Genomic DNA, 25,213 nt, shown 5'->3' on the forward strand with positions numbered 1-25,213 from the left:
CAAAGCTATTCTTTATCGTCGTTTAAATTACCCAAAAACATAATTATTGGCATTTTGGGATCCCCCCAATTTTTTAATATATTTTTTCCGAACAATGCTTTTGCATAACATTGATGTTTTTTAAATGATGATCACAAAACGATTTCATTTCTTGGTGAAATCAGCTCTATCAATATGTATAGAAGAGCATCAAATATATAATAGTCATTGAAACAACTCGTTAGCGTTTAAAACATCTGCCGAAAATTTTCAACACACTATTAAAAATCAAAAATGACCATGCTGAAAGTAACAACAGCAGCTAGTTTTAGTCTGATCACTCCCGTCAAAGATTCAACACATGCAGTGTATGAGGGTTGTGCTACATTACTCCGAATGTCGTTTCCCCAAATGTAATATCCCCGAATGAGATTCTGCCTTATTTTTATTGCTCGCCGTTCTTTTCATATTCGGGGTGATAGCGTTCGGGGAAGTGACATTCCGAATAACGGCATTCGAGGTAATGTAGTACAATCCAGTATGACATATCTTTACTCTACTAATACAAGAACTCTTATTCAACGACTATAGACCATTTTAAGAGACGGTTTTGATCACCTGATTGTTGTATTTACTTTGACTATATGTTTTAGTATTACTTCTACGTGAAGTCAACGATTTACATAGTTGAAGATGCTAATTTCAAATAACAGACTGTAGTGGTAATTTTTATACGATAGATGGAGTAGATGAAAGCATAGAGTTGATAGTTCCGTTAGAGTACGGCAGTGTGAAGATTGCATATAGATCTTAGAATAGCGAGCTACGACAACTTTTAAGGTAGGTACAAAACCGGTCGGCCGACAGCACAGGGATTTTCGAACATAGAGAATAACTTTCGAAATGTCACTTTTAACCACGAGTTAAATTTAACTCGGCAAATGGTTCACAGCCTAAGTCATCGATTGAAAATCTACACGGTAACTCGCAACAACTCAAAATTGAGTCGAACATGCTCATTTCAGTGGAAAGTATGGCTACTCAAAAATGAGTAGGCGCACTTTTACTCACTTTTGAGTAAACGACGTGCTCGCGCAAAGTGAGTCAAACCCACTCTGTGATATTTACAGCCGGGAGGTTCTGTTTTTGTTTTGTTTTGATGAAAAATGGAAATTACCTGATCCAGATTCATTTAACTAGAGCTAAAGACGACTGAAAACCGTCTCCGCATGCAATTACTACTTACCTTAATACATTTCGGCCAGTGTTAAACAATAATTTCGTCGTTACTTTGAGTGTTTGCTCTGACACGTTTGACATTTTTTTCAAAGTCCTGGATTTGGCTGACTGAGTCAGTTTGATATTTCTCGTTCACTCAGATTTTGACAACCTAATGCATCAGACGAAATTGAGTACGATCGACTCACCCGGTGAGTAAGCTGAAGTAAGCGTATATAATATTAAAATTATTAAAATAACTCTAACGAATTTTGAAAAGAGGCAGTTTCCTATCAAAAGAATAATTAAGGCAAAAGTTCACCAACTTAATGGCAGTTATTAAATGCCCAATCATGATGTGAAGCACCTAAAGAAACAAATGCTTATGCTAACACTGAAGCAAGACTTCGCGTAATTTGTTGCTGCTAGGGTGGGGTACCTAGGGGGCTACCAGGACAAACACCTCGGCGGGCTTGGCTAAGCAACGGCCTACCAATGAGGGTGGGTCATTCAACAACCTCTTTTGATGGCTAGCTCGATCTGGAGGGCAATTCTTAGCCTCAAGGTCGGCTGGAGTGATTTACCGGGCTAATCAGGACTCGGATATAGTGTGATTGAATGGAAAAAGCTACTGAATTACACTTTAGAGGTTTATTTCCCTACCAATTACATTCTATGTGTGTGTGTGTGGCGTGTATAGTGGCCGGCGACTGCTGGATCTTTTGTGCGGTGATGCTGCACGTGGTGGTGGTTGATACGGCGGTGGTGATGCTGTACAGGCTGGTGGTGGATTCGGCGTTGTTAACGTCCGTAGTGGCGGCGATTCTGGCGGTGACGCTGGCCGTGGTTACACCGGAGACTACGGTGGTGGTGATGGTGACGGTGGTTGCTTAAGGGCGTTTGGTGGCGCCAGTAGGTATGCCCAGTCGACTGTGGAGAGGTGTCTTCTTCGGTGGGAGGTTATGTCCCGGCACCTTACACGAGGTACTGGCGGGTCCCTCTCAGGATTCTGTGGCTCTGCGGGAACGATCGGAGTATGAATTCGGTTGGAACTCGTTCGGAACAGAAAGGTCCAAAGTGGTCCTATCCTCCGGGCCGTCGAACGGAACTGGCTCTCCAGCGGTCAATCGCTCACGGAAGGCCTGTCGGCGTGATCTGGCCGAACACCTCGATCGAGCGTTCTTAATAGGAAAACTTAACGGGTCCTATATTTCACAAAACAAACGGTCTTAGGCCCGATTGTGACATGTGACCTTTTCAATCCCTGTACCATACCTGACTCTCTCACTCCACGCCTGCTACTACGACACTCTTACTTTTCTTTTAACGGTTTTTTTTTTAGATTGTTCAACTGCTCTCGTTTAAGGTTACTTGGCAAGTGGCGGAAGAAGTTTCCGTGCTACTCGCCGTTCCCTTTCTCTGTAATTCTCGTACCCATTCTCTAATGTTCCACTGAACTCAAATTGTTGGCTCATCACCTATTCCAGCAGTTGGTAGTGTAAACTGTGGTACTGTATAATGTACTAAAACAAGGGTTGTCAAATTGGCAATTATTATTTAAATTCAAATGGACATGCAGAATACGATAAACATGTGGGCCTAAAAACATAGAGAACAGACTTCCAACTGCTGTCAGAAACTTGCGTAAAAATAGGTGAGAGCATCACCGTTACGTGGCGCTAGCATCTCCTGATTTCCTCTATAAATTTTCCACCTTTGACCAATTTGGTGCTAGTGCCGATACTTTAAGCGCTACCGGCACTTAGTGTCTAGTGTAAGTTGTGCAACACCAGCGCCATCATGTTGTCAAAGAGGGTTTTTAAATGGGAAAGTAGGTGTTGGTAGTGCTTAAGTCGAGTAAGAATCTTTACTTTAATTTTTACAGAAATTTTGTTCGAGTCTCAGTCTGTTCTCAGTGATACAAATGACAATATCTCAAAATAGGTCAGAAAGAGAGCGGCGCCGATGGTGCAGTGGTAAGTGTGATTACCTCTCACCCCAGCAGGCCTTGGTTCAATCCCAGTCGGCGCCACCGGGATGTTCTGGGCATAACATGCCTGATTAGGCCTTCACGCCGGAAGTAAAGCCGTTGGTCCCTGGTGTTGGTAACATTGGTGCTCAGCACGAAAAACAAGATCGACGGAAAACAAATCAAGGGAAAAAAAGGGTCAGAAAGAGACAGCCAATATATTTCAGAGTGATAAGTGAAGAACTAGATGGTTGTTTACATGAGCATAGTGCCACAGGAAGACCGCGGGCATTTTTACGAACCATTTGGTCATTTGAGTATAGCCAACGAATCAAATGGTTTATCAAAAATGCCTGCTATTCCTTGCTTAACTATGGTCTATGAAATATCCAATTAAGTTTACACTAATCCAATTTAAAAAATAAATCTGCATTATTTTGCCCCATTTCATGAATTCACACTTTTATAGAGCACTATTTTGCAACATTTTTGCAAATATTTGTTATGAAACTATTATATACAACTCAAAATTTTTATGGATTGGGTGATATGTAGCATTTCGAAATATACTACGTAAAAAGCCTATAATTTCGTTACATTCCTAGATTTCACATGATTTATCCCAGATGAAAACCCGCAGCACTCATCAAATCCTATATTATTTGATTTTAATGTAGTACAATCATCACTGGCCCTCGTAAGGCAAAGCCGTCCATTGTAGCAGGCAAACGTCGCGTGGATTCTGGGAAAATGCACGCCTCACTGTTTACTGAAACACATCGCAGCATACTAGATCAAGTTAATATATCGGTACTTAAAAATGACGAAATACCTATTTCTGGATCAACAATAGAAAAGGGCCCATCAGCATTTGTAAACAAACCGTTCAAAATCCCTTTACTCACAAAGGAAGGTTACCCACGCAAACCAACACCATCATCGGATAGGGGAAACTTCTACCTACACGATGATGGTGTTGGTTTGTGTGGGCGGCCTTCGATTTGTGAGGAATGGGCTTTGGAAAGGTTTATTTACAAATGCTGATGGGCCCTTTTCTATTGTTGATCCAGATTTATGCAACAAGTTGCAAAAATAAGGTTTGTTTCAGCACGAGTCAAAGTTTGTCCAACTAGGCTTGCCGAGTTGGATAATTATGATGAGTGCTGAAAACAAAACAAATTTTGTAACGAGTTGCATACACTGACCGAAAATTGACACGTAAAAACCATTGATTTTCATATAAAATTGCACTACTGTTCTCTGAAATATGTGTCTTATATGATGGTCATATGAACATCATTTACACATAACTTGCATTTGATATTTCAAAGCGATATCTTCATTGGAAATCCCTTAAAATTTAAAGGATTTCGCCAATGCTCCGATCGAACAATTTTTATCTTTATCCGATAGGCCGAAGTGAATTCAATGGCGTTTGAATGCGTTAGGTTGAATTTAGAATCCGTAGGCCGAGTGTGGGGTCAAGAAACAGTGTAAGATTTTTGACAATATCTCAACATTTGGTTTTTCTTTATCAAATCTTACGGTTCGTACGGAAAGGTAAATCAATTTAGAAGTCATCTTCAGTGAAAACATTCATGTGACATGTGAAAAAAAATCCACTCGAAAAATAGAGGCTTGTGCTGCTTAGTAGGCAAAAAAAGTTTGGCTCTAACCCTTATAAAAAATACCATACCCTAACGATAACCCAAATGATTGAACTTTTCCACAAATGGTTTGGATGATACCCCGAACACGTCGTTAAGCAAAATAACTATATAAATTTTCTTATGGAAACGACCGCCCAAACAAGTGTCAAAAATTGAGCATTGTTTTGCACGGGCTTCAAAAACCTCAAAACATACCTACACCACTTGAACTTTTCCACCACCTTACTCTATCTGTAGTCGGTTATGAAAGTGTTTAGCTGAAACAAAGTATAACTGACCTATCACTGACCATCAAGTTCACTACAACCTGATCTTAGCATAACCTTTTCTCTCGAACTGTGAAATGTCTGGTATCTATAGCCTGAATCATTTTTTTCGTGTTATTTTCCGTCATTAGTTGCTAAACTGTAAATAGCAAAAAATAATTATAAATAGCATTACGTCTGATTGCACCATAAAACTAAGAGGACACTTTACATGCATATTTATGTCTCGGCACCCAGTACGTTTCCTTTCACTCTTAAATTATTTGGATAACAGAATCATCATGAAAATTCGTTTCAAAAAGCCAACAACACAGCACAATAAGAGACTCAAGGTATGACGTATGCTTATCACTTGTCAAAAACCTCCAGCATCACACGCCACAGTAGCACGAGATAGATCTGTATCGTAAATAGATTTGAAGAGTTTACCTAGTGATAACACGTTATCTGCAGACTTATCGTTTCCGAAACGAGAACTTCCGAAGCTCGTCGGAACAAAGTTTGTATAAATGCCACTGTTCGTTCAATTTGGCGGCTCACTTACGGCGGTTTGCTTGTCAAACCTACAATTCAAGTTGCGTGGGAGTTGCACAAGTGAATATTTACCTGGAGTAGTGATAATCTGCCATAACCAGTGGACCAACCAGAACAGCAAACGAACCGGTGAGTGATATTAGTTCTTGGAATAGTGTGATTTTTTTTATTTTAATTTTGAGTATTTTTTCTTCACGGAGGAAAATTAGTTTCACAATTGATATTGCAATAATTAATATCAAAGCCTGAGAAAATAAAAATTCATAAAGTGTTTGTTTTAAATTTATGATATTCAATCAAATCTTAAGTGCTTTCCACACATCTTTTCAATTATGTCTACATAATCCTATTGAAAAAGCAAAAATCCTATTGAAGAATGATACGTAGGCAAAAGAGAAAATTGTCTATATTTATAAAATAAAGAACTGTGCCACATAAAATCAATCAATCCTACTTACGACTGAAAACATCTTTAATAAACTTAACCATTCAACCAAATCACTTAATTCCAATTACATTTTAGTGATCGAATTAGGTATTGATGTAATGAGTTTGAGCAACATGGCAATTCGTACTAAATAATTTAGGCAAGGCCAACCAAGTGCTAAAGGCAAGACTGGGCTGAAGGTTAATATCTTGTGTGTTTTGCTTATATCTATACTGTATTACCTACCTAACTCATAACGAATATATGCACGTTGTATTAGGGGGGAGCATGGACTCGTCTAATTTTGCATTACAAATGATATGTTAAATTAGACGAGGTATACATTGTGTTCGAGGGACCGCTGATACAAATTATATTTGTTATGAGTCAGGTAGCACAGTAGGCAATGTGCAATATTACCTACATATTGCATCATATTTTTAAAGTTATTCATTATACAGTTATTATACTAAAACAGATTAATTTCTTTTGTTTACCAATAAGTTTTTATGAAATTTGCAGGGCTTTCGGATAAACTAGTTTTACGAAATGTTACACAATTTTCATAACAAACTTGTGAGATTTGGCTGATTATGGTGATTAATTGGACATCTTTCATTTAACTACTTAGCTGTTCTTCTTAGTGATGTCAATATATCCACCAACAAATTTCCATGCATAACTTGAACATAAATAAACATAATCCCAAAACTTGATGATTATTAATGCACTCATAGGTTGCTTCCACTCACTGGCTATAAAAAAATGTTGTTCGGAATTATGAAATCATGAGATGTTAGATGTTACAATGATACCTGATTAAAACCTGCCAATTTTACTTTCAGAGCTTCGCAATCTGCGATTTTGTGATTCGTGAGCGTCGAGCGCTCACGTATCGTAAAATCGCTGATTGTGAAGCTCTGAAAGCAATATTGACAGGTTTTATGTGTCAAACACATACTTTACAATCTCTCCTTGTAGCTTACAAGTACTAACCCTAATAAAAATACCATAAACAAATGATAGCCCAAATGATTGAACTATTCCACAAATGGTTTGGATGATATCAGGAACATGTCGTTAAGCAAAATAACCATAAAATTTTTATTAGGGAATGAATTCGAAAAAAAAAAATATCAATTTTGTATAGCAAGTGTTTTCACAACTATTTTTTGAAATATACCGAAAATTAATCAAATTTTCATTTATTTATTTAAGGTGCAACTCTTCATCATGAAAATTGTGCCTGCTTCTTCTTTTTTTATTCTTAGCTCTGACTTTGTAAACGTTTTAGTAAAATATATCGACAGCATGCACCTTCGCAACAAAACGCGCCAAAAACATCCATGTTTTATCAATAATGGGTGTGTCCATATAAAACTGGCCATCTCTTCTTCAATAAATAAACAAACATGACATTACACTAAACACACTAAAGAGACAGTAAATCCCCATTGCCCTATTGAGATGTTAGTGAAAATCCGAGGAAAATGCAAATCGCTGACAAACTCATCTTGACAGATCTAATTTCATACATTTTTAGGTTAGTCACAGGAAAATTTTAAACAATTTTACACGGCGATGCACACACTAGTGTGCGTGCGTTAAACGACACTAATCTTTATTGTCAGACCGCGCAGTATGCAATTTTGGAGACGAAAATCAATGACAACTTACGGACACTGTTTCCGTCTTCCCTGAATGTGTTTTGACGTAGGACCACGTTTTTCTTTACTATACTGGGGTTCACATTAGGAAATTGAAAATTAATCATGTAACGAAAATGGGAGTATTTTTAAACGCATAATTCTCCAAAGCATTAATGATAAATATGTCATGCAATATGACATTCTACGAGGAAATAATCCAGCAAATTGTTGGCATATAGTTCAAACAGTGAAAATAGTTAAAAAAGTACGACATTTAATGAAAATTTGAAACATCAAATTGTAACATACATTTGCTTAGACCACAAGGTGTCTGTCCTAACAGAGACATAACATAGTTAGTACCAAACGTAACACACACAGAATCTTCTACTTTTATCCTATGCAATACACCTTTTTAACTGCTTTCAGTGATAAACATAGTCTTATATAACATTTAGTTTAAAATATATACTCACCATAAAAAAAACATCCTTTAACAACATTACGCATTGCAATTGGCGTAGCTAATGGGGTACCTAGGGTGTCTGGCCTCTCCAGAACGATCTTGGCCCCGTGCAGAATTTTTTGAAGATTTATATAATTAAAATTGTCGGTATTGGAATCTCCAAAAAAAATGTGGAGATTTGAAGATTTTTCTAAATCAAATAAGAAACTGGAATAGTATCACTTTATCCAACAACCTACATTTTAACATATCAATCACTAAAATACAATCACTCAATATGCAACAAATCACATACTCTTTCGACAGTTTTCTTTTTCTTTTTTCAAATCATCAACTAGATTATAAGCATTATTTAAAAAATGTATAAAATAAGTATGAAAGGCATTTGAAGTGGGGATAAGTGATTGAAATTAAATCATTATAATTGCTTACTTTTTGCGCTAAATGCTCATCACAGCAAAGCAAATGTAAATAAATGTAGTTCCCAGCTTTTTGCGGACATTTAACATTCTTGGGTCATTCGTGACTTGTCTGGGAATGAGATTTGAACTCGTGAGAGGTATGGATATTTACCATTACACCAGGGCCACCCCCGCTTTAATTGGTAGATACAGCAATTAAAATTTAATTTCATATATTAAAGCATTTAAAAATCCATCAATGGGTTTTACGTTTACCTGTGATTTTACATGGAAAGGTCAATTCAAATTAGTTTATTATTCAACGATCAAAGATGATATAAACGCGTAAATTTTAGTTTTTATTAATTAAGTATCAGATCTTAAAACGTGTAATTTTATGGTTAAAAAGGGTCCCAATTTGGATTTTAAAATTGCATAATAATGAAATAAAAAAGCGATATTGATGGTAAAATAAGACCTGGGTTCAAAAAATTAGTTGAGTCCGGCTGGGAAAAGATAATAGGGTTAATCTCAGGCCGCTCAGACATCTACTTGATCCGGTTTGGGAACTGCTTTCGGGGTTGTCTGTCATTTCTTTTGAATAGCTTCTTGTACCCGTGCTTGAACGATCGTCAGTTTACCTTGTTGTGATGCAAGGGGCACGGTGTTTGACCGTTTTTGATTACTGAGCAGTGATTACAGATCGTGGGTTAGAACCCAAGCTCATTTACATTACTGATTTGATAGGGACAAAGGCTCAGATTTTAGCAAAAGTGAATACAATGAAAAGTATATGAAATATAAAACAAATTCCAATGAAACGATCTTACCATATATCTGCAATGTTAACCAGAATATTACTTAGATCATTCCAGTAGTAAATAGCACAGCTGTTCGTCCTCGACTCAGATGTAGCCCTCAGCCTCAGAGCACCATCGAACTAGGGTCGTTTATTTGAGACTCTGTCCTATATCCAGTAAAGTGTACTGGACTTCATGGCGCAGAACAATTCGGTGATGCTTCGTGAGCGTTTTAAACTGCTCTTGGAGATTTATATCTTATTGTCCAAAGTCATTTTCTTCTCTAAACATAATGCTATGCTGACTGCCCACTTTCACCACTTCTCTTTCCGAATTCTATGCGCCTCTTCCCCTCACAATACCGATTCAATATACCGAACTTCCACTATCATCATGATCTTTGCTTTTTTCTTCCTACAACTCATGCCATTCTTCAACTTCAAAATTCTCTCTTCCCAAAACACAAGATATTAACCTTCACCACTCCCCCTTCTCTAACCGTCGTCGAGCGAACGGTAACATTCCACGTGTGCTCAATTTTTCAAAAAAAAAAGCAAAACGACAAAAAACATTAACCGAACGCCAATAACGATAACGTTTACCGGAAAAAAACTATCGCGAAAAAAAAACAAAAAAAATCGTGACAGCTCCTTAAAATGCCAACCGACCGTGGGCAAAACCTTCTCGGATCTCTGATCTAGAACGAATTCTACCACTTTTCATGAAAAAGATCTTTCGAAAGAAAATATACAGAATTATCTCAATAACCAAAACCATAATTCGAGCAGTAGAGGGTTAAATTAATTTGTCGGCTGTTGCGCGTGATAATCACAATATCATCTGGAGCATTTGCACCCCATTTAAAGTGTTCTGTTTATTGTTCTAGATTTGAACAAAACGTGAGACAAATTCCTTAATTAACAATAATGAATTAACTAACTATCCAATAGAAATAAAGGAATCATCCAAATAGACTGCAGCAATCACGTCGATACATACTATGTCACTCTAAAATTAAAGAGCATCTTAATGTTGATGAATTCACATTTATTTATATGAAAAGATAACCCCAAACGAAGTTGCATATTTAAAAGAAAACAGACTATGCATCGTTCTTTATGATATATACATTTAGAATAACTCTTTTTTTGTCATTTTATCGCATTCCGTTTCCACTGGTAAAATCTAGTTTTATATGGACAAAACCTGTTGAATGAACCAAAAAAAAAAGAATAAGCTACACCGAACCTATCCGGTAACCTCGTTTACGTGTTCGCGTATCTAAGTACGTATATCAAAACATATATCACGGCTTGTCAGCCAAGTTCGTCGGGCGTCAGCCAAGTTGTTTGCATAAACGCGGTCGCTGGTTGTCCAGTAGCGGTCGAAAAAATCCACCCGCATTGCTCATTGTCTGCGGCAACTACTATGGAAAGTATTATACATAGAGGCTACCACCGCAGTAGTGGTCTAGTGATGCGGCGCAGATTTATCTCGTCGTAAGAAGTGATTTAGAATGAGTAATTATATCTGCAGCGCCAGTAATTTGAATACTCACACCCCACACAGTCTACAGCCAGTGGAGGTTTCCATGGATTAAAATTGTTTATCATTAGAACCGGGGAATGTCGTTTGGCAACCCGATAGGGCTTTTTTATGTGTTTATATAATGTTTTATCACTATAGTGTATGGTAGATAGGCCAAAAGTCGGGTAGCTGGGAATTATCATTTGCATTGAAATGTATGCACAATCCTGGTTAAAATAACACACGGTACATGGAATTCAAACTTTGCCATTATAAAACTGTATTTTTTAGAAGTGTTATACAACCTAGATTATCGTTTTCTATTAAAAGAAAAATTCATTGACCAATTTTTTGATTCGAAATATGGGGTTAAAATGTCCAATATTATTTTATAGTTACACCCACAACCATAGGAACAGCACCCTATTTAGCTACCATGCAGCTATCCCTATACCCGTTCAGCGAAAGGGTAATGGATTGGAATTAATTTTGTAGTACCAGTTTACTGTATTATTTATAGTACAGCAGGGCATTGATTTGAACATGTTCGCTTTCCTGTTTTGATCGATCCATGATCAATTATCTGCATTTTCTACAAATTACCTGAGAGACACCCTCTCGGCTACGCTTATGGTTTTGCAATTTATAAAAATCTGTGGAAATCATAACATTGTATTTTACATATTATTATTAAATTCATACTTGGAATATGCCATAAGGTATGAGGTATGAAGAAAACTTAATCTAGTAATTGTTATACAAATGCAAAACATTCAACATTTTTATTTGAAGTTTACATTTTATTGAAAGAGACATTATTTAGCAATCCGCAAACAATTATATTACAAAAGGTACTCATAATATAAACATATTGGTACACACAAGTATGCACATCAATATAACATTTAAAGACAAAAACACATAGAGTTACGTCGAGCATGAGTAATATATCACGATGTATCCAACAAATTAGCTACAATTTGTCAAATTTACAAACTTAACAGTCGCTAATTGTACTGGCAAACAGTGCCATTTCCATCAGAGCTTATAAATCAACACATAGTAAAACAGGGTAATATCACACACTCTCAGATGAAAAAATATTAACTCTTCGCTATAACATCAAGGTTTCGATGGAATTTCATAACTTTCGATTTGCTCGTTACGTTTACAATAACATTGCGTGACTGTATGATTCATGATTTGCGAATTTGTTGCCATAGTTTGCCATATTTTTGACAGATCTGTTTTAAAACACTGCTTAGCCAGACTTGGGAATCATTAGCAAGTAAATGCTCTTGGGGAACACATTCTTGTGATAAGTTAAAAAGAGCCCTTCTACTACTGCCTCAAGCAGCATGAACATGCGCAATGAAGGTAGACTAGTTTGTATACACTTCAGTGAAAGAGAGAGAGAGAGAGCTTAATTACCAAGGAATTTGATGATTGATCCTCAAATTAGCATGTCAATCAATGACAGAGCAGGATATTTCACTGGTTCTCCTTTGGCTTTTACGTCCCTACTGGGACTTTACGCCGGCCTTCAACTCAGTGTTCTTTGAGAGCTTCTAAGCCCGTACCATTTTGGCATTAGTATAATTGTTTGGCAATTACATACAAGCACAGCTCAGGGAAGTAGAGAAATTTTCCAACCTATAATATTACTAGACCGGACCGGGAATCGAACCCATCCGCCTTCAGTATGGTCTTGCTTTATAGCTGCACTTTTACCGACTGAACTAAGTGAGGATTCTGTTTCACTGGTTTCTCAGATTTTTTGGACTGTAACAATGGAAGCCTGATAAAATCCATGTGAGAATACTAATTGGGAAACGAGGGGGCTTTCCGTTTGAGCTGTGATAAAAAGCCCATACGCTAAAAAGCTTGCTCACTTGCGGCCATCATGTGATCTATCAAAATGAAGCATTCTCCGGTGATTCTCTCATAGGCCATTAATTTAAAAAAAACCTACATCAAGAAAATCATGATTTTTTTTTTTTCCTTTGGTTTGTTTTTTTCCGTCGATCTTGTTTTCCGTGCTGAGCACCAATGCTACCGACGTGCCAGGAAGGCAGCTCTCCCACACCTGGACCCAACCTATCGACCCATCAACTCATGAACCGGGGACCAACGGCTTTACTTCCCATCCGAAGGAAGGCGTGATCAGAGATGTTATGCCTCAGAACATCCCGACGGTGCCGACTGGGATTGAACCCAGGCCTGCTGGGGAAGAAAATCATGATATCATCACACATTGCGCATATTCTTATGATAAATTATAGTTTTGATAAACTTGGGGAAATATCGGCTTCGGAGCGTCTTAAACTATAAGCGTCAGGGGGTAAATGAAGTATTAAAATGCTATTTTGTATAGCAAAAAGATGCTCCGGAACATGGTGCAGCTTCATGGAAGCTCTTACGGACTTCATTTACCGGCTGACGATAATAAACAAAGCAGTGCCGAAGTCTTTTCCCGTACCATATATTTCTATTTTTGGACAGTTATATTCAAAATATTCAAATCACAATCAGTGATTTTATCAATTTTCACTCACTCACTCTCTAACTCAGCGGTCATCAAATCATAAACACAAACACATAGTTTGGAACCTCTTCTTGTTCATAAGTAGGTAAACCATTTGAACATAACATCTTTTGATTAAATTATTCCAAAAAAAACATGTTTTTATGTTAAATGAGTATTTTCAAGTCTGATAATTTTTAGAAGACATGAAATGTGATTATCATTGTATTAAAGCGGTCTACACTTGATGGACGACAAATAAATATACTAAACTAACCTAAGTAGACTAAATTGGATTGACACTGATAGGGCGCATGTCCCTAATGTCGGCCTAAGTGTGGCTAATATTGGGACCATACATACATTTTTATGGATAGCAACCAAAAAAATCAATTTCTATTGTCCGGATGATGCATTATTCTAAAAAGAAAATAAGTATAGGAGATTTGGCAATCTTCAGATCCATTGACTAACATTAGAGCCATTCGGACATTTTCTGAGTTTATACTTTTTTTATGCAGCGGATTTGACCCTTTTCCTCGTAATTTAATTTAATAAGAATGGCCAGTAGATTGGATCAAATTTACAACTCCTTGTTCGCCATTGCTTTTTTCTCTGTATTGAGCAACAACTGTTGTTATTTGGATTTGTCGGAGAATTTTCAAGTTTGTATGGGAAACGGAAAAACAAATCATTTGCCTGTCAAAAATGCACTACAACGAATAGCCATGACAGGTACATCTACCCTTTCATTTTTGCCCATACCTAAGTACCAGACTTAAGTTGGGCAAATTATGCAGAAATACTGTGTCGAAGACCACAAGTTCGCTGATCTTAATATAGGCCTTTAGATATAGGTGAAGTACTTGGCCAAAGCGTGGATCGGTCGTTATCATTGTATTGCACGGTGTCTCTGAAAGAAAACCTTATTTAAAAAAAAATCATTATCGCTGAAACACCTACCAAACGAAAGTTTAGGCTCGCCCATTTCATATGAGGCCTAGTATCAAAATGTTCCATCTAGAACAATTTTTTTTTTTTTTGGATTGTGTAAATCACGTCTAAAAATTAATGTTTAAGCCCATGTTTGCGAAAAAAAAAATGTATGGAAAAGCGAAGTAAGCCTCACATGACAGACGGACACCTAAGATTTAGTTTGGTGGGTGTTCCAGCGATACTGTTTTTTTTATATAATAATGTTATTCTACCAGAGACATCGTGATTGGTATCAGAGGGTGTTTAGATTAGATCGTATAAACCAGTCTTTCATAGGTTACCAAAAAGAGCGGCAGATCTGGCACGGTCAGCTCCCAGAGCGTCCCCTACGCTGTCTACGATGCCCTAGAGCGTACGTGCTCCACTTCTCTTTGGTATTATTGTGGACAGAAGCACGTGAAATGCTAAATGGTTTGTAACATTACAGATCTCGCACATCTTTCGAATCAATCCGCTACAGGCCATGACCATCAAAAATAGACACACACGTAGAATATGTTTGATATGCTGGTCCAAACATTTAATAAAAACTGTAGAAGCTGGCTGCAAGGGTAGTTATTGAGCGTCACTTTGTTATTTACTGTTGCACTGCGATTGATAATTATTTTATCATCGAATATATTTTGTTTCTGTTCGATAGCAAAACAATATATTTCCATAATAGGTTGGTCCAAAAAAACGTTTTTTTTTTCAAAAATGACTTTTTTCAAAAATTTATAACCAGTAGTTCAAAAAATGGGATTTCAAAGATCAAAATATCAAATGAAATGTAATTATAAATAATTTTTAGGAAAAATGTGATGGTATTAAAAAATTGGGATTTTGTACTGAAAAACATTGATGGTATTTTGTTTATATGGTTTTCATGGTTTCCTTGAAAATTTAGGCATATAAAAATCATTAGTTTTTGAGTTATATTTTTTAAAGTTATCAAATTTAGGGTTTTTGCTTAATACTAATAAAGGGTAAATGTCGGCTGCAGTATTCATTGACTGACAGATTTTTTCTTTAAATAAAAAATATACGCACTTAAAAATGCGGCTGATTTTGTGTTGCCAATAATAATAGAACAGCAGGTTAACACGCAGTTTAAATGGAAAGGTAGCCGATAAAAAAGAGGCTGCTGACAATAGTCACACTCACTTGAGAAATTTGGAGCGTTGTAAAAACGCTTTCAAAAAGTTTTGAACAATTCTGTCGATTGAAATGGATACAGAACGCCTTAGAGCGACTGTTTTTGATTACAGAGTATAAGATCTAACCTAAGCCCCTTTACTGAGTTGATAGGGTCACATAATTTGCTTTAAAAGATCGCATCACTCCAAAGTGAATCCAGATCCAATTCACCCTTCCCATTATCAAAAACGCCCTTCCCGTGACAACCGTGAAGATGCAAAGGTATACTCGGTCTCTACACAGCTGAACGTTCGGTAAAACTTTAACCGTCATTTCAAAAGCTGTTTCACTAAATTATAATTTTAAGACACTGTCAGCCTTGTTTAAATAATCGAGTCTTGTGGTGACGTTTTCCTTTTCTTCAAGCCTTAAAACTAATGAATTAAAATGCCTGATTTTTACCGAACAGTTCAGCTGTTGAAAGTTCGGTAAAAATTACCGAAGTCGGTAATCATTTCTTTCATCATTTGACACAATGGGTGTCAAACTCACAATCGTTTCCCTCCTGGGCGGCCGTAACGTTCATCGGAAGTCGGTCATCAGTGCTCATACTCTCTACTCATGCTCATATTGCATGCTCATCGTGTTTTATGATGTAGTTGCTATCGTCCGGTTTGAATGGTTATAGAATCAACTCGAACATAAGTTGTTTTGTTGGGATATGAGGACTCGGCTGCCTTAGACAGCCGTTTTTGCTTACTGAGCAGAAAATCGTGGGATGAAGTATTAAGAAGTTTCATAGTCACATTGCTTGCTTATCGGGTATTTTGTGAAACTTGTCGTCGGTGCCGGGTTACAACAACAACTCGATCATAAGTGTTATGATGTGATATGAAGGGCTCGGTGGCCTTAGATCTACCGATTTTGCCTACTGAGCAGAACATCATGAAGCCCTTTCACATTCAAGATTAGCTTTCTTTCTTATTTTGAGCCCATAACTTTAATTCAACGTACTGTTTGCCAAAACGAAGCATGCTGCAAAACCAAACCTTTTTATCTAAGTTCCCAGTGATTTCTCGGCTTCCAACAAAGCAAGTATTATGTTCACAAATTTCTACTCATTCATTTATTGACCTGCATTCGGATGCGGCCGGCAAAAGACCGACATGAATAACCATAGAAATTACCATGACATTTCTGCTCATAGCACACACGTTCACGGCAAACGTTTATCTAAGACACGAACACACGTGCAAAATTTATGAATTGGTTCGTGTCTGGACAAATTTTTTTTCTATTGTTTTGACAGATCACTGCACATTTGAATCGGCCGTTATAGATTTTCGAGAAAAAGTTAAGTTAAAGTTTCATGTCGGTTTGTCGGTGGGTGGATGTATGTTAATCCCAAGCATCATCAGTTGATTAGCTGTGTAATAACAACTGATCTGGCAATAACGGAGTAGCAACCACAAGCGGTCAATGATGCTTGATCGAGGCACTATTTTTTAACGAGCGGAACCAGTTTTAATATGGTTATTTAGTAGGAGACTGTTCTGAAACACGTTAAAACAGTAGAACATGCTAGAATCGCGTCCTCTCATACGCGTTTATTTTGCAGTATTAACTTTTTTTATTGAGAATGTTTACTACAATTAATGCTTGTTTCAAAATGTGAATTGTATTATTTTATTTGTAAGAATAAAATCTATTAGCCTTGGAAAAACACTTGTATTACTGTTTCTTAATTTAACTTAAGAATAATATTTTGATCATTGATAACAATGCTTTATCTTCCGGACGAAATCGTTTAAGAGACGTAAGACTTCTTGCTGGTCCCGATCGTTGGATTCTTCTTGATAGGTGATATTGAATGTTTTTTGGACAACAATTTCGAGTAAGTCCGCATCACTCAGGTATACACAGAGTACACAGAGTGATTCACCTCCCATCGCTCGGGAAGTGAAACTTTGAAAACCCACCCCCTATTTACCACGTGCAACTTCAGGCGGGAAAACTTTTCTTACGATTTGGCTTCCGCTCACTCACTTGCTCTCTCGTTTGAATCTCTGATTCTCTGAACACTGTAGCCGTGGGTAGGGGAAGATAGTCCAAAATGCACCCGTGAAGTAAAATGGCTCTCCGTAGCTTTTCATAACTTTCCCTTATAACCGGGTACCATACACAAACGATATAATAGATGGTGCGATCATACCACATAGAGTTGGGATGATATCTGGATTTGGTGATTAAGTGCTTCTTATAATTATTGTGCTGTTTATGCGGGTTCCTATTAACATTTTAAACATCTAAATAAGAATACCAAAAGCATGCCTGTCGCTATTCCCGGCCACACCCATCTTTACCGTAACTAGGGATAGGGAAGTAGGTACTAGCAGTTCCACACATGATGCCCCAGAATTGGGAATGGAAAAGCGATGAAAAATTGGCTAGGACCATTTTACTTCACGGGTGCATTTTGGACTGTTTCCACCTACGTTCCCTTAGTCTTGTCTTGATCTAATCAATCGACTTCGTCTGGACCTGTCGTGGGATCTCTGCTGGTGGGCTTGTGACTAGTCACTTGTAGCAACTGTAAATACGCGTTCGGGCGCGAGCGTTTATGATAATGTGATAATAGAGAGGAAAAATAAATGGGTAGGAGAGAATGCCAATTCATATGTTTGTTGTTATTATTGATACGGTTCAGTTTAGTAGATTCATTCATCGAACCAACATCTCCCTCCAGAAGGCGAGCAGCAGAAGTTGGAAGGTCTAGGATAAGGAACTGCTGAACATCAGCGATCAGTCGAGATCGTATATAGTCGAATCTATTTTGAAGTTTAAGTTCAATTCTTGGATTATCTCGAAGTGAAGATGAGTTAGCAACATTGTATAGTACTAGAGCGAACATTGATTGATCGTGTGAAACAAGCATCTTTTGAGCCATTCAACAGAAACCTTCACCGTGAGACATTGAACAAAGCAATATTATCAAACCGAACGCGCTTATTTACCGATGGTAAAGAGAACCTATTTGTTTGGTAAACTATCACTGTGACAATTTGATTCCGAAATATTCTTGCCTATCACTGTTTGTTGAGCAATCGGTCCGCAGTTGAGTGGTGTTAATGTTAACGTGTAAAACGAAGACTTGGGATTCAGTTGGAATAAACATCGCCAGGACTGCGAACAGAAATTCGGTAGTGATATTCAAACCGATCAGGACGAAAAGTTACAGCTAGTGTTTAGTTGAGTGCACAATAAAATTTCCAGAAACTAGTCGTGCCAACAGTACTGTATTCTACTAAACAACCAACCAGCAGCTACTCATCCTCGTTTGCACGAAAGTGTGATTCGGTACGCAAGCCAGAGTAAGTGATAAATATTTGTACATCCAATTTTGAAACCTATCTAAGCGATGATTATATAAGACACGATAATACGTCCCAACGGGAATTTTGCGGCTGCTCTAAACTTAGCGTTGATACTTAAGAGCTTACATTGCAATCTAACGGTAACAAACTAATAACGCCAAAACGATGAATTTCCGTGATTTGGTGTCTTCGTCAAAATTTCTTCCCCCCCGTTTCAAGGTTTTTTTTTTTCAATTTTGTCCCGCTAGTTTGCATGTATGGGCTACTCTGCGTGGATATTTAGTAAACATATTTATAAACAGGGAAAATGTCTGCTAAACGCATACTATTAGTCCTATTTTATACCTTGATAGCCCTATATCCGGATTTATTGCTTATGGGCATTTTTCGAGGGGTATTTAACTTCAATAAAAATACGAACCAGCTACAAGTGAAAGCACCACAAATTTTTATTAATAATGCCTGTCGTTACACTCATCCAAGCTTCAGAAGAGAAAAATTGACATCTCTATCGTAGATCCAATAGCGCATTTCAAGAATGCAAGCAGTCCAAAGCTATTTTCCCACACGATATTAACCTCGCCTCGATACATTCTCGATGTCAAACTACTGATAATATACTGTAACTTTCAATCAAGCAGAAATGCAATTCTTGCCCCGTCGCACTTGAATTTGAGTTAATTCATTCGTTATAAGAGCTACAGAAACGAAAACAAAGATCGTTTGCGCTGGCTAGAACAAAGTGTTGTCTTTCGGGACATCAATATTTGTTTTCAAGCAACGGAAATGAGTGGGATTCGATTCGATCACCATCGCGCAATGCACATTTACACTATTTTTTTGCAATTTCGCTCCCCATTATTACATATTCTAAATGTTTGCAATACAGCAAAGCGCAAATTGATTACCTTCAGACGTGGTTAATCACAGATCAGACTCAAGTATTCGATGCATCAATCGCCGCTTGATAAAGTTAACTCCATAAAGGATCTAGGGCTCATCTTAGATTGAAAACTGAGGTTCAACGAACACATACCCATGACAATTAATTATATGATTTGAGTAGTAGCTACACTGAAGATCCGAGAGATGTCGCCCCTTCAGTGGTAGGAAAATCATTTTTTATGAAGAATATCAAAAAATCCACGATTTGTGACTAAACATGCTTTCACAGAAGGAAACAAATAAACGAGAGTACCTTATCACCATAGTAATGTACTCGTGCATTTTTTGTGCATCTAAGACGATAATGAATAAAAACTGAAAATGTTCATGCATTTCCAAATGGTTTCCTACCATTGCCATACATTCGAAGTGACTGGCCCTCTGGATGTGGATGATGTCACAAACAACAAAACATGATTAATTGAAAAAGCAAATTCCATGCTTGGATTCCTACGACGCAATGCAGCACAATAGATTCAGTTTTAATCTCATCACTACTGCCACCATGGCACCCTCTTCATAGGAAGACTATGGGTAAAAAGTTATTTAAAAAACCCGAATTTATCCACCTATGGTGTGATCAGACCCTTCTTACTTATTCAAGTTTATTTATTTTATTGTCATTATCAGTGACCAAGCCCCCCACCTCCGTGTCATCCAGTGACGCTACGCCACTGCCTGGGGGTACCCGGAATATATCCGGGTGTAGTCTATTTGGTGAGGCTACCAATCACCTTATCATCGTATTTTAATGTGATTTAATGGGTTTTAATTCAATTCATATTCAAGCAACTTCCCCGGGGTACCCGGAACATGTCCAAGTGTGTCCAATGTGGTCTGGAACACTTAACACGACTTGCATTGATCTTATTTTTGAATTCTGTAGTAATTTGATGTGTCGCATGATGGTTTTAATACGTTTTCCGTTAAATCCAGCGTGAAGGTCCATATTCAGCGGATCTTATTCCGGCCATATCTCCGGAACCGGTTCACCGATTCCAAACCCGTTCAATAGCGTTCAATGGGACCCCAAGACCTATCATTTGGCCTTGAGTTTGTCCAAATCGGTTGAGCGGTTGCTGAGAAACGTGAGCGCATTCATTTCGTTACATACACACACACATACACACATACACACATACACACATACACACGTACACACACACACAGACATGTTCCGATCTCGTCGAGCTGAGTCGAATGGTATATGATGGTTTTGATACGTTTTCCGTTAAATCCAGCGTGAAGGCCCATATTCACCGGATCTTATTCCGGCCATATCTCCGGAACCGGTTCACCGATTCCAAAACCGTTCAATAGCGTTCAATGGGACCCCAAGACCTATCATTTGGCGCCGAGTTTGTCCAAATCGGTTGAGCGGTTGCTGAGAAACGTGAGCGCATTCATTTCGTTACATACACACACACATACACACATACACACATACACACACACACACACACACACACACACACACACACACAGACATGTTCCGATATCGTCGAGCTGAGTCGAATGGTATATGACACTCGGCCCTCCGGGCCTCGGATCGATAGTCGGTTTTTCAAGTGATATCTATACCCTTCTTTGTAAGAAGGGTAAAAATATGAATGAAGATTTGTGCTCTTTTCTAAAAATATCGATTTTAGAATCAAAACAGAAAATATATTCATATTCGACACGTATTTTTTAATAGCGACATCTGTTGCAAAAATCAATTGCACACGCTCGTCATGAAATCGATGTACTGTTCTCTGGTTCGTATCGTGCTTGAATATGGAGTGCAAATGTATGCTTCGTATGATGTATGATGCTGTACATGTAGGGGAAATTGGGGTAAAACGGACACATTAGGGATTGTTTTTACGTCACTAAATAAAGAATTTTGCTTATAATACCCGTATTCTGTCAGTTAAACTCATACTAAGGGAAGTATCGTATACCATTTGATTCAAAATCCTTAAGTTTAACACTTTTTAAACATTAAAAATGTTCGAAAAATTCACATAATTTTTAGATGCTAGGTAAGATACCTTTACTGTTAAATGTTATAATACAATTTAACTACTAATTTCAACATTCCATATAAGAAGAGGTCCAGGAACAGGACAATAGACTATCTTGTAAGCATTTGACTGTTTTGGTGCTTTAAAACTTTATGAATTGTACACCGAAATTTACATCACATCACTGCTAAGGGAATAACTTTCTGTGTTTTTGTTTATATTTTCACATTTGACAGCTTGCGTGGCACGTAGGTTTTTTCTTATTTATTATTGAGATTTTTAACCAGTAGGCTAGTTTAACTCATAAGTTGCCCCGTAATGTGGGTAGATCACCTTTTCGTGGTACGTTACGGGATGTAAGATCTACCACCGATTCCTAGTCCTGACTACTTCAAACTAGGGGAACAGGATTTTTCAGTAATCCAAGGAACACATCTTAGTCCTTGTTACTTTTTATGCCTTGTTGATAGTGACAAGACTCGGCTTTGTCTACCGAGGATGATCTTGAAACAAGGAAAAAATGAGTTAGTTGTCTTCATATATGTGATTCCTAGTCTTCTATTCGTTGTTCCCTAGTTTGAAGTGGTTAAGACTAGGGTTCTGATGCATGGTCATTATCGGTGTCATACCTTAATTTTGTTGCTAAGGAATCCAATTTTGCTTGACAAAGGGGCGTGCCTTTGGAGGGTGTTCCAACACTCCGAAGGGTATAAATAGCGGGACCTTTCAATTAGAGTCGGATCCTTGCGATAAATGCAAGAGTGACAACTGTAAAAAAATCGAATACTTCATCATTTCTCAATAGTGATGGAGTAATACGACATGCACTAAAATAAGGACACGGGATATACTACAATAGATCAATTAACTGGTCGCAGTAGTGTTAGGTCCCGAACAGAGGAAAAAAAAAAAAAAAAACTCATAAGTAGAATATTATGGAATGCTTTAAATATCCTTAATTAAGAGTAGGTATGAGCAAAATCCGATTATTCAATAATTCATCCTTCAAACAATCAGATTTCCATATTGCTCCCACTGTCCGTCTTACCCCGAATACCCTTATCACGGAAAGGAAATTATGTGGACCAATCCTGAAAATCTACCTCCATACGAACATAGATGCACGCTCATTGGATTTCAATGTTTGTCGAGTCGGCGTATTTTCCTGCAGAGGCTGTTCGTTTATGACGTGCGGAATAACCATATCGATTGTAGTAGTGTGCTTCATAACAACAATATCCATGCGTCAACATTTACTTTTTGTCGACTTACGGTTACCGCTTGCCCAGGCCAACGCACATTAGATCCGGATCGGACGCGTTGCGGCAAAGTGACAGCTAAATCTATTGACTAACTGTCAAATTTACGTCAACGCAACGCAAACGGATTTAATGTGGGTGGCTCTTAAGAATCCTGACGTGTATGAGGTGTTTGATTTTAATATTAGTAGACTAGTTTTTAAAATAGAATTGAGTGTTTTAAAACAGTCTGTGTGACTATTCTGTCAAAGATGGAGAACAAAAATGTCACGTAAAATCTTTCAATGAGAATGAAAAAAATCTCAGCACTGATATCAACAAGATGCTAGTTCGGGGCAGCTGACTCATACAGGTTTGTTTAATAGAAAAGAAAACTGAACAACAACTTATTATAAAAGCCAGCAGCCTGCCTGCATGCCGCAAACGTGTGTGGTTTGTTAAATATGCACCCATGGCGATAAGCTCTGGTTACCCTGCTGAACAGATGTTCAATTAATCAACAACCATAGGTAATTGAGTGAAATATCTCGTGTCACGCGGATCTATTCTGTATCGGTTTTGCCTGATGACTTACGTTAATTACAGCATAACATCCAGAGGAATCATTGCAGATTCGATTTTCTACAATATATAGCTGACATACGGCTAATCACCTTTACTCTGTATTCCGTTCTAAACGGATTTCCAATACAAAAACAAATGTATGGGAAGCCCATAAAAGTATATCAGTCCCATATGGGAAAACAGCAAGCCGAGAAAAACGCTGTTGAAAAAGTATTCCTCCGTAGACTCTTATGAATGGGACAACCAAGCTTTGGTATTTTTCACCATATTTTCTAAACAAAATATGTGCCTTTAGTGCACAGTGTAAAATACAGGTAGTTTACATTCAATTCTAATGGATAACTCATTTCTGATACAAATCCATGTGGTACTGTACTACTGTTATGCTTTTATGGGCAGTATATTAGGTGTATATCAGCTGTGCATTACGAAAAGGGGAATTACCGGTCTTAATAATTACCTGGAAAGTTATTCTAATTATTTATCACATGCCTTTAGTAAACACAAACAGTAAAAAGTTATTAATTTTACATGTTATTAATTGAATCTTGAAATGTGTGTTTCGTTTAACACAAACTAGGTACTTGATAAATATTTGTAGCGCGTATTAAGAAAGATGAGCATTTAAAAAAATAAAATAGAAATTATTTTCGTGTCTTGAAAGAGCAGGTGACACACGGAAAGCTTTTGCGATTCTATGAGTAGTCAAGCACGTGTTCGAGATCTCCCTTAACTCAGTCGGTAAAGAGGCAGCTACAAAGCAAGATCATGCTAAAGGTGCTGGAGGCTAAGTATATAGTATGATTGTACTTGCCACACAGTTATATTAATGCAAAAATGGTAAAGGCATCGAAAGCTCTCAATTAATAACTGTGGAGGTGAATCTAGAACACTAAGTTGAGAGCACGCAATAAGTTAATATGCGATAACCTATAAGCTTGAAATACGAAGAAGAAGAAGAAGCACGTATTCACGCCAATTTTAATGTTGAGCAATATTTCGAAATTATACACTTAAAAAATATTACAGTGGGCTCCGCAAAGTTTTATTAAGACAATTGAGGCTTACCAAATAAACAAGTTATTTTTTTTATTACGGTCGTGTTGTTGGAAGGCACTGACCTAATATTTCATGACAAATCTTATTATTTCACATGATGTGTAATATATGACACGTTTTTCATGTGCTTTATATTCTATAGTAATTTACTCTACTTGTTCGTACCGTGCAGATCCATAAAATCTGTATACATAAGCATTTCTTTAACATAAAATATTGTAAAACCGTGTCTGAAAAACTCTAAGGAATCTATAAAAGAACGTCAGCAACAAATCACGCAATCCAGTTCCCCGTTCCAGACGATCTTTCCGGTGATTAATTATCACAAATTACATAATACACATAATATATATTACGCACACCGAACCGATACTATCGATACTGGATAAAACATACTCACAATAGGCAGAATTTCCTGAGTTATATTGGCAATTAAGTTTAATTTTAATATGAAGTCATTTTTT

At 37.4% G+C, this 25,213-nt stretch overlaps 1 protein-coding gene across 1 annotated transcript in view; it reads left to right on the plus strand.

Annotated features, from left to right (window-relative positions):
• Positions 1-5,626: 5,626 nt before the first annotated feature.
• LOC135701659 (synaptic vesicle glycoprotein 2C-like) overlaps positions 5,627-25,213 on the plus strand; it is a 28,075-nt gene continuing 8,488 nt past the window's right edge. Inside the window, exon 1 of the mRNA XM_065222508.1 lies at positions 5,627-5,765. The gene's annotated coding sequence lies outside the window, so the exon portion shown is untranslated. The remainder of the gene's footprint in view (positions 5,766-25,213) is intronic.

Source organism: Ochlerotatus camptorhynchus, unplaced genomic scaffold (assembly GCF_037179485.1).
Source record: "Ochlerotatus camptorhynchus isolate MF236.1 unplaced genomic scaffold, CSIRO-AGI_Acam_v1.1 ptg000171l, whole genome shotgun sequence".
NCBI classification, from domain to species: Eukaryota; Metazoa; Arthropoda; class Insecta; order Diptera; family Culicidae; genus Ochlerotatus; species Ochlerotatus camptorhynchus.